The sequence below is a fragment of the Sceloporus undulatus genome, chromosome 2, assembly GCF_019175285.1.
Source record: "Sceloporus undulatus isolate JIND9_A2432 ecotype Alabama chromosome 2, SceUnd_v1.1, whole genome shotgun sequence".
Lineage (NCBI taxonomy): Eukaryota > Metazoa > Chordata > Lepidosauria > Squamata > Phrynosomatidae > Sceloporus > Sceloporus undulatus.
Genome location: NC_056523.1, coordinates 146,580,971 through 146,591,656, shown reverse-complemented (window position 1 = coordinate 146,591,656; position 10,686 = coordinate 146,580,971). Strand labels below are relative to the sequence as shown.

Here is a 10,686-nt window from a genome sequence, read left to right as displayed (position 1 = left end):
TCCTTCTTCCTCCTTTTCCTCCTCTTCTTCATCTTCTTTCTCCTCCTGTTCTTCTCCATCTCTTCTTCTCCTCCTCCTCTTCCTCCCCTTCTTCCTCCTCCTCTTCTTCTTCTCCTCTTCCTCCTCCTCTGCCTTTTCCACTCTTCCTCCTCTTCAATGCCCAAATATGCTGTTTGGAATGTGGGAGGGGGGGTGGCCAGAAAGGGAAGTACATTTCTGCCATCTGTCTAGGAACAATGCCAAAATGTCCTCCATTTTGATCATGCCTAAGAAACATGCATTTATATTAACATTTTTTAAAAATCATCAATTTTTGGCGTGTCCTCCATTTTAAAAAAAGCGTCCTCCATTTGAAAATTTTGCCCTACTTTTGTCCTACATTTGTCCCAGTTTGGAGGTCCAGAATTATGGCAACCCTACCTCCACCACACATTTTAACTGCTGCTCCTATCACTCAAGGGAGACTTTCCTGCCCCTTCCCTATAGGAAACAGAACAGCAGCCACAACCTTTAAAAGTAGAGACATCTACTATAGGCTTATAAAGGGATCCTCCCACATCAAATACAAAAAGAGTTCAAGAGACAATTTCTCTCAGCATCAGAATTGCACTTATTACTGTTAGCTGCCCTCAAGTCAACCTCAACTCATGGCGACCCTGTGGATGAGGCATCTCCAAGACCCCCTGCCCTCAATCTTTCTACTCAGGGATTGCAGGCTTAGGCCTATGTCCTGGCTGAGTCTATCCACCTAGCATGTGGTCTTTCTTTCAGCTACCTACCACCTTTCCTAGCATCATTGTATTCACTAATTATTCATTTTTACTCAGGGTGTGGCCAAAGTACAATAGTCTCAATTTAGAAAACATGCAGGGGTAGCTGTGTTGGCCATTGAGTAAATTCAAACAAAAATCCACCAAACCGTGAGACCTTTATTGGCCAACCAAAATGTACAATATACAATCCGTCCTCGCCTTACGCGGGGGATCCGTTCCAGATCCCTCCGCGTAAGGCGAAATTCCGCCTATGCTCGAGCCCCATTGGAGACAATGGGGCTCGTGCGTGGCAGCACGGCAGCGCAGGCGCGCGCAGGGCACAACAGGCGCGCGCGCCCATTCAATTGAATGGGACGCGCCGCCCCTTCCGCCCCGCGCGCGCCCCGTGGCTTGAGCGCATATGCTCAAGGCTGCGTAGGGCACGGGCGCACTGTACAGCAGACCCTCGATTTACACGGGGATCCATTCCACCACCACCACGTAAAATAAATATTATGGGATCTTAAGCCTCAATGTTTTCAATGGCGGCATGATCCCAACAACTGCACCATGCGTGCGGCATTCACTTATCGGGGGCTCACTGTCTGTGTGACGTCAAGTCCACATATGGCAAGCCTGCATATGGTACAGGCGTGCTGTATTTTTAAAGCTGCACTGACTTTTTCATCAGGCAAGATGTTACATACCAAACAGGAGAAAAATTAGAGATGTCAGTAATATGCCTGCATTTTGTTGTTTCTGTTCTTACTTAAGATGGTATGGGGAAGGTATCTTTCACATCTCCTCTGGCCATGCAACAATTGAGTAAAGTCCAGCAAATTTAAAGTCCATTTGCATATCAACAAGGACTCCTCTTTAGCAATCAAAGATGTCAATCTAAGCACCCCCATCCTTCCTTTAAATTTCTCTTTGACTTCTCAGATCTTGTGGAAGAGGTTACTTGGAAGGGAAAGCACCAATGAATATTAAGTATTTCTAAGACTGTATTTCTAAGGAACAAACTGGAAAAACCAGAAATAATCCAGTCTGAAGTCACTTTTAACTGCCAAGGTTCAATGCTATGGAATTCTGAGTATTGTAGTTTGTTGTGGCAGCAGACCTCTCTGACAGAGAAAACTAAACACCCCACAAAACTACAGTTGCCAATATTCAACAGCATTGAGCCGTGGCAGTTGAAGTGGTGTCAAACTGGATTATTTCTCTTTTTATTATTATTATTTTTTAAGTTTTCAACGTATAATACACCAAAATATATAATCACATAACATAACAAAACTATTACAATAAATGACATTAACAAAAGACCATAGTTACAAGCTATTAAAATTACATATAACAACAAACCCACTTCCTATTGCATGGGTATCTTCCTTAATTTGTTATTAATCCTTTTATTCTATCTTACATTGTTTTCTAGTCTTATTCTTCACATAAGTTCTTAATATATTTCTTTAAACCTCTATATTTTCTATATGTTGTCTTCTTTTTTTCTATCAACCCAAGTTACCGTTTCTCCGAGTAAACCTTCTTATACATAGCTTGACCTTGTTAATTTTAATAAAAAAATAAATCGAAGTTCTAAATTTGCGTTCCAATACTTATTTTCCATCTATATCATTGTTGTCTTCCCTCCCAAAATAGATTATCCTTATAATATCATAAAATTAGACCATTTTTTCTGTAATAAAGCATAAAGTAATTGCCAATCCTTCTTAATAGCTTCTTCACTCTTATCTTTCAACCAAGATAAGAGTGTCCATTTCTGCAGTTTCATACATCTTAATCAGCCAATTATTCACAGAGGGAGCATGTTTTGATTTCCATTCTTTTGCATATATCATTCTAGCACATACAAATGTATAAAATAATAATTTCCCATGTTGATTTTCTAATTTGTTACTAATCATACTTAACAAGTAAATCTCTGGAAGAAATGCTATCTGGATTTTAAATTCCAATGTTATTATTTTATGTAGTTGTAACCAAAATCGTTTTGCTACATCACAGGTCTGTCACTTTTAGACATTTCCAACACTCTGGTTTGGTTCCTTTATACATCTATGAGATTCTTTGTGGTGACAGGTGCCATCTATAAGTCATCTTATATATATTTTCTTTCATATCCTGGTTGACTGCATGTTTTAACCCTTTATTCCAAACATATTCTCATTTTTTTATATTCTAAGTTGTGTCCAGCATTTTGGGCCCATCTTACCACCCTGTGTCTAATGACTTCTTCTTCAGTCTCCCATGTCAATAACAATTTATAAAATCTCGTAATTGCTTTCTTCCTTCCTTTACTTATTATTTCCTCCCACTCTGCTATTTGATTCTGAATTCCTGTTAGTTTTTTATCCATTTTCCATCTCTCTTTCAGCTGTCTATGTAGGTACCAGTGGCACAATAGACCAACTTCCTGTAGTTCCTCTTGTGATTTAATCACCATTCCACCTTGTTCATGTTTCATCAAGTCTGCATATCTGAGCCATCTAATTTTAGGAATACCTTCTTTACCAAAAAAGGCCTCATGTGGCGAACAAACTGGATTATTTCTCCAATGTGGATGCAGCCCAAGGTTCAAATCCCAGCTTGGCCATGGAAGTCCACTGGGCGTAGTGTATGGCTTTCCATGGCCAAGCTGTGATTTGAACCTAGAGTTGTCGCACTACACTCTTACAGTGCTGCTATTCCACTTTGACTGCTCTGGCTGCCTCCAGTTGTATTGTAGGACTTGTAGTTCTGTGATGCCTAAGAGCTCTCTGGCTGAATATTCTAAATGTCCCCTCCTAAACTGCAAATCCCAGAATGCAACAGGAGGCAGCCAGAGCATTAAAAGTGGAATGACAGTGTAGTGTGTTAATTAGTCATATACCAAGCTGGATCAATGAGGACAGCACACACAATGCCTAACACAATGGAGACTGCACACAAACAAAGCCACTTCTGGAACTCTCTCTTTGAGACCAGGATGCTGAGGTAAGCAGAACACCACTAAACGAAACCAGAAACTGACTAGAGCCAAGGTTTATGAAATTTGGCTGTTTAAAGATAGCCACGCCCACCGCCAGTCAGCTGTGCCTGAAGAGAGGCTTATATCACGCCTGCCTCACGCTGCTTTTCACTACCCCGCCATCCATCCATTCCCAGCCAGGATAAGCGACCAATCAGAGACCGCTATGCAAATTAAGGGCGAACGTTCTACTCGCTCTCCATCCGACCGAGAGACGCTCCCGCTCTGACCAATGGGAAGGCGGATAACATTGGAGGCAAACACACACACACACACACAGAGCAGCATCCAGCACTACAAGTCCCAGAATACCTTGCGTTTCCAAAAATGCTTGGAAGCTGTTATTCTCTTTAATCTTAAGGAATGACCCCCCCCCCATTGCTATATATATTAAAGGGAGGTCCAGGGCAGAGATAGCCTAGATTTCAAGGGAAGTTACTTTGCTGCTCTAAGGATGCTGGAAAAGATATTTCTTACCTGGCTTGTATTGCCCTTTGTCCCCAGCCCCCAGGTGGCCAAGGAGGAGAGAGAGGCAGCCATCTCCCTCCAAACCCTCTTAAGAATAATAATAAACAACTTTATTATTTTCCCGCCTCTCCTCAAGGCAAGGCGCAACATGTTAAAAATACAAAACATAATTGAAAACAACAGCAAATAAAACCAACAATTAAAAAAACAATACTATAAAAACCATTAAAACACACACAATACATTCATTATACCAATTAAAAAGTCATGCTTAACACAACAGGAGTAACACCTGAGGCAAAATGTAGGCCTCTCACTCCAGCATCCTCACTTTTCTTCTCCTGTATGGTTTCTGCCTGATGAATGCAGCGTCCACATGGCAGAAACAATCCAGTTTCATGCCACTTCAGGCTATGGAATGCTGGGAATTAGCTTACACATTGTAAACTGCTTAAGGAGTGCTTAAGTGCACTGATAAGCGGTATAGAAATGTACTTCCCATTGCTTGCTATTGTAGTTTGTTGTGGCACTAGAGCTCTCTGACAGAGAAGGCTAAATGTCACACAAAACTAACGTTTCCCAGAATTCCATAGCACTGAGCCAATGCAGTTAAAGGGGTGTCAAAGTGGGTTGTTTTTGCAGTGTGGATGCAGCCAAAGAAACCAGTGAAGTTTGGACAATGTATTTTGTGCTTTTTAATCGCCCCACTAAAGATACTGCAGTTTTGTGGATTTTGTTGTACTTTCCTGCATGGTCTGCAAGGCTTCCCTTGAATAAGGTCCAAAACACATGGCAGAAATAATCCAGTTTGAAACTGCTTTAACTTCCCTGGCTCAGTGCTAGGGGATGTTGGGATTTGTAGTGTTTGTGAGACATTGAGCCTTCTCTGCTGAGAGAAATGGATTTAAATCAAACACATAAGTTTTAATAAAAGAGTTAGAAACACATGAATAGAATAGAAATTGTGTTAGACTCTATAAACGTATGCTATAATTAAATTACATATATATAATATGGAACCACATATATACATGTATACTATTATAATCAATATATCTATTCTAATAGGATTGAGTAAAGGTCAGCTGAGGCCTTTAACTGAAAGGGAATTTTATAAAAATATATAGGTTAGTAAAAGAAAGAGTTTTTAGATAAGCTTTTTATAACACTGTTATTTATTAAATATATTGTTTTACAAGAATAAAGGGAGGTTATATTGCTGATAATAAATAAGATACGCTTATAAAATACGCTGGACTTAGTTATTTTAAATAGTATTTTTTTCTCTATTAAGATTATCAAAATGGCTAAGTGTTCTATTTATATATATATATATAAATGAAATAGACTTGCATTACAAATATAGCAGTTAAATTAGACAAAGAAGCTTCAAAGGAAAAAACTTTTGTCTGCACCTGTAAATCTAGGACAATGTGACAAGGGAGAAATAAATCAAGAGATACGGGAGTTTTATTCTCACTAATTGACAAGAATACTTTTTTTTTTATAAAAGGGTGACCTAAAGTTCACAAAAATTTCTAACTGACCATGCATAATAGGGGGTGATGAATATTAGAAGACACCTATGAATCTATAATGGCTAATTTAAATGGTCATGAGACGTATGATGAGATATGTTATGGGTGGAGTTTTTACATACTTGGAAAGGTGGTCTTAAAATTGATCACATGTCTAGATCTAGCCAATAAAAAAATGAGATAGAAATATTGTAACAGAAAATGTCTTATAAATACTGTGTGAAACCTCAGATGGTGTAAAGCAGGGGTAGGCAACCTTTTTGAGCCGGGGGCCGGGTTGCTGTCCCTCAGACAACTGGGGGGCCGAAGCCAAAAAATAAATAATTAAATAATTTTTTAAAAAATTAAATAAATAAATAAACCGGGACAAATGTAGGACAAAATTTCAAATGGAGGGCACTTTTTAAATAAAAATGGAGGACATGCGAAAAAAAATTGCTGATTTAAAAAAATGTTAAGATAAATGCATGTTTGTGAGGCTTCTATAGACAATTGCCCCACCATGTCCCTCGCATGAGAGGCCAAAGGCCCCGGCGGCAATCGGCGGCAGGACCAGGCTGGGGCCGGTCCCAAGGCCTTGCCGGGCCGCATTCGGCCCGCGGGCCGCAGGTTGCCTACCTCTGGTGTAAAGCCTACTTGCCTGAGACACCCCTTCTTGCAAGATTGTAACTAATAAATTGGAAATTGCTGCTTCACTTGTTTTGTCCTGATTCATTTGATTTGGTACTTTGGTACTGTACTTAGAAAAATCTGTATCTCACATCTGCCAGAGAGCTCTGGTGCCACAACAAACTACAGTCCTCAGGACTCCCTAGCGCTGAGCCAGGGCAGTTAGATTGGTCTCAAACTGGATTATTTCTGCAGTGTGTTTTGGACCTAAATTTCTTTTTTGAGGCAGTTCTTGACCAAGATGGTAAACCAAGATGACCAGGTAAACAATATGGCACCACACTGTTACAGCACTATGATTCCACATTAACCGCTACTGTGGCTGCCTCCTGTAAGATCCTGGGATTTGCAGTTTAGGGACAGACATTTAAAATGCTTCACCCAGAAAGATCTTAGACCCCCGTTGCTGCTATGTGTCTTCAATCTGTTTCTGACTTATGGCAACCCTAATGGCCAAACTATCATGGGGCTTTCTTGGCAAGATTCCTTCAGAAGGGTTTTTGCCATGGACATCCTCTGAGGCTGAGAGAGTGTGCCTTGCCCAAGGCCACCCAGTGGGTCTCCATGGCTGAGCCAGGATTTGAACCCTGGTCTCCAGAGTTGTAGTGCAACACTTAAACCACTATACCAGGTCAGCTTTTAAGGCTGTCATGGCAACATTCTCTGGAATTCTGGGACTTGTAGTTTCCCTCAGGGAAACTACAAGTCCCAGAATTCCAGAGAATGTTGCCATGACAGCAGTGAAAACGAACTAATGTTCCTATAACAGCTGAGGTCCCAGCAACAAAAGGGAAGTAGGCGCCTAGAACAGGAAGGAAGAGGATTACTAGACTCTTCAGCAGAGATTAGCAGCCAAAGAACCGGCCAGAGCTGCCTTTTCCCCCGCGGTGGCTTTCGAAAGAGAAAGTGCGTCGGATACCTGGGAGCCAAAGCCCCAAACTCCGGACTTTAGAAGCTGTAAAAGGTTTTATTATTGTTACTATTGTTATTGCAAAACACCACACCGCCTAAATCGCGTCCTTTATGTCTTTCCTCCAGCATCTGCACTGCAATCCGTTTCCACACCGTTTGAACAGCCGTGGCTCAAGGCTATGGAATTCTGGGAAGGGCAGGGTCCAAAACCCACCTCAGAAATAACCCAGTTTGTGGCTGCTTTAACTGCCCTGGCTCAATGCTAGGGAGTTCTGGGAACTGTAGTTTTGTGAGATATTTAGAGAGCTCTGGTGCCACAACAAACTACAAATCCCAATATCCACTGAGCCATGGCAGTTAAAGCGGTCTCAAACTGGATTGTTTCTGCAACGGACCTAAGCATTTGCATGTCTTATTAGCTTTCCTTTGGCCATGATGTCCTCCTTTCTTCTTTTATTCTCGCACGGCCCCCACTTCGTCCTCGTTTGCGCTGAGGACTTAGGCCACTCTTGAGGCTGAGAGAGCGTGACTCGACCAAGGCCACCCCCATAGTCTTCTATGTATATACAGTATAGTCGAGCCAGGATTCGAACCCTGGTCTCCAAAGTCCCAACACTCAAAGCAGGGCACCTTCCTCCCCATGGGCCAGTGTTAACCTGCCTGAGCGGGAAAGACGCCTTACCTGGCTCCGAAAAGATGATCCCTTCCTGGCACCAAATTGGACCCTTCCTCCTCCTTCCCTCAAAGCAGATGCCGGGAAAGTTTCGCTTTCCAGGGCGCCTCGCTCGCTCTCTTCTTATTGGAGGGCGAAGGAGGTTTCGTTTTCCCGGCGTCACTCCCACCCATGGCTGCCTCCTAGGCCTCCTCCTCCTCTTCAGACGCCTCCCTCAAGCTGAGCCCGAAAGGGCGCCATTCCCGCCTTGGTTGCCACTCTCAGCCTGAGGGGATGGTTTGGCCTGGGTTGCATCCATACTGGAGAAATAAGCCGGTTTGGCACCGCTTTAACTCTTTTTCTGGCTCAAGGCTATGGAATTCTGGGAGTTGGAGTTTGTTGTGGGCCCCATATTTCAAACCACCATACAGTTAAAAACCTACAAAAGTACTGTATACACACTCATCCCTCCGTACTTGCAGATTTGATGTTTGCGGATTTGATTATAATAATAATAATAATAATAAGTTTTATTTATAGACCGCTATTCCGCAATGATCATAGCGGTGTACAGTAAAAATTACAATACAAAATATGATTATAATAATAATAAAATATTTATTTGTATCCTGCCTCTCCGGTCTGAGGATCGAGGCAGGAAACAGCAAGGAAAAATTCAAATTATTCATGGGTTATTTACAGATTTGATGAATATGTTCTGTCTAGGAATATCTAGGTCCCCCTCCAGTGCAACTCTATGGTCAACTTTAACTAAAGGTTGCACCGAAAGGCCTAGAGATTCCTAGAGAGGATACTCTACTAGGCATTTGTAGTTCCCCCAGTGCAACTCTATGGTCAGTGTCTGTCGGACATTGACCACAGAGTTGCCCTGGAGGACCTACAGATTGCTAGAGAGGTATTCTCTCAGGTAAAAACATGGTGTTTTTGTTATTTGCAGTTTCTCCATATTCACGGGGGTCTTGTGCCCCTAACACCAGTGAATATGGAGGGACAAGTGTATATTAAAATAGAATTAAATTACTACAATAATTAAAACAAATTCAATGCTAAAATCAAGTAACCCAGTTTGGCACCACTTTTAACTGCCATGGCTCAAGTCTAGGGGATTCTGTAAAGTGTAGTTGGTTGTGGTCATTCATATCTATTCATCTATCTATCTGTCTCTGGTCCAAAACACACAGCAGAAACGATCCAGTTTGAGACCATTTTAACTGCCCTGGCTCAATGGTAGGGAATTCTGGGAAGTGTAGTTGGTTGTGGCTATGGAATTCTGGGAAGAATTCTGTGGAATTTTGAGAAGCTGGTTGTGGCATTTCATATCTATCTCTCTGTCTCTGGTCCAAAACACACTGCGGAAATAATCCAGTTTGCGACTGCTTTAACTGCCCTGACTCAGGGCTAGGGAATCCTGGAAATTGTAGTTTATTGTGGCATCAGAGCTCTTTGACAGAGAAGGCTCAATGTCTCACAAAACTACAGTCCCCCGAATTTCCCAGTACTGGGCCAGGGCACTTAAAGCGGTGTCAGTCTGAATTATTTCTTCTTATTATTGTATTATTATTATTAACCTTTATTTATAAAGCGCTGTAAATTTACACAGCGCTGTACATACAATCTTTTTAATTGGACGGTTCCCTGCCCTCAGGCTTACAATCTAAAAAGACACGACACAAAAGGAGAAGGGAGTGGTGGAGGGGAAGAGGCCTTTCTAGTAGGATAATACATATAAAATACATAGCAGTACAGGAAATGATTCAATAAAACAGACAACAAAGAAACATCAAATAGCACCAAAGACACACAACAAGAAGAATATAAAAACGGGTCCGGGGAGGACATCCTAAACTCCAATGTATTTTATTCAGGGGAAATATCGTAATTTGCTCAAAGAGAGTCTTAACCAGATGGGGTAACACAACCTTAGGGAACCACAGCCCTTTTTATACCTAGTCAGGATTCACACAGAACTCCAGAGGCAAGTTCAAATTAGCTGTAGTTTTATTAAGGAAATTCACAACACATACACAAAACATGCACTCTCTCTCCCTCTCTCTTGTTCTCTCTCTCTCTCACACACACACACACACAGACACACACACGTGTTCACGCATGTGCGCACACACACAAAAGCTAATAAAATCAGGAGTGGGATAGATGAATAAATTTGAGATTTGGCTAAAGATGCTACCTTACCAAGTGAAGATCCTGGTTCCAGTTTATGGGAATCAACAACAGAGGAAGCTCAATAGCCACTGGGAGCAGAAGGGATGACAGCTAAAGAGAAGGCTTGTCAACTAACCCAAATCAAGGGATACAATTCAAAGATATATCAAAATATAGCTGTGTTGGTCTGTAGAATCAGTATGTAGAGAGATCTTGTAGCACCTTTGAGACTAATTGAAAGAAAGAAGTTGGCAGCATAAGCTTTCATATAGACTTCAGCCTAAATCTGAGGAAGTAGACGAAGCCAAAGCATACCAAAGCAAGGGGGTCTAAAGGCCAAATATTTATGCCTTGAAAGTGCTTTGATGGTACAGATCAAAGATTTGGAGTGCTTGACTATGCAAAGGAAGGAAAGCTAGAAGTTGCAGTACAAATGTCCATGATAGAAGATGGATGGGTGCAGCAACTAGTCTCAGATCA

The 10,686-nt window shown here is 41.6% G+C and overlaps 1 protein-coding gene across 1 annotated transcript in view; it reads right to left on the bottom strand.

The window, feature by feature from the left end:
* Window positions 1–8,244, bottom strand: part of RNF213 (ring finger protein 213) — a gene marked incomplete at its 3' end in the record, with an annotated part of 236,290 nt that extends 228,046 nt beyond the window's left edge. The window contains 1 exon segment of the mRNA XM_042447563.1: window positions 8,053–8,244.
* Window positions 8,245–10,686: the final 2,442 nt, after the last annotated feature.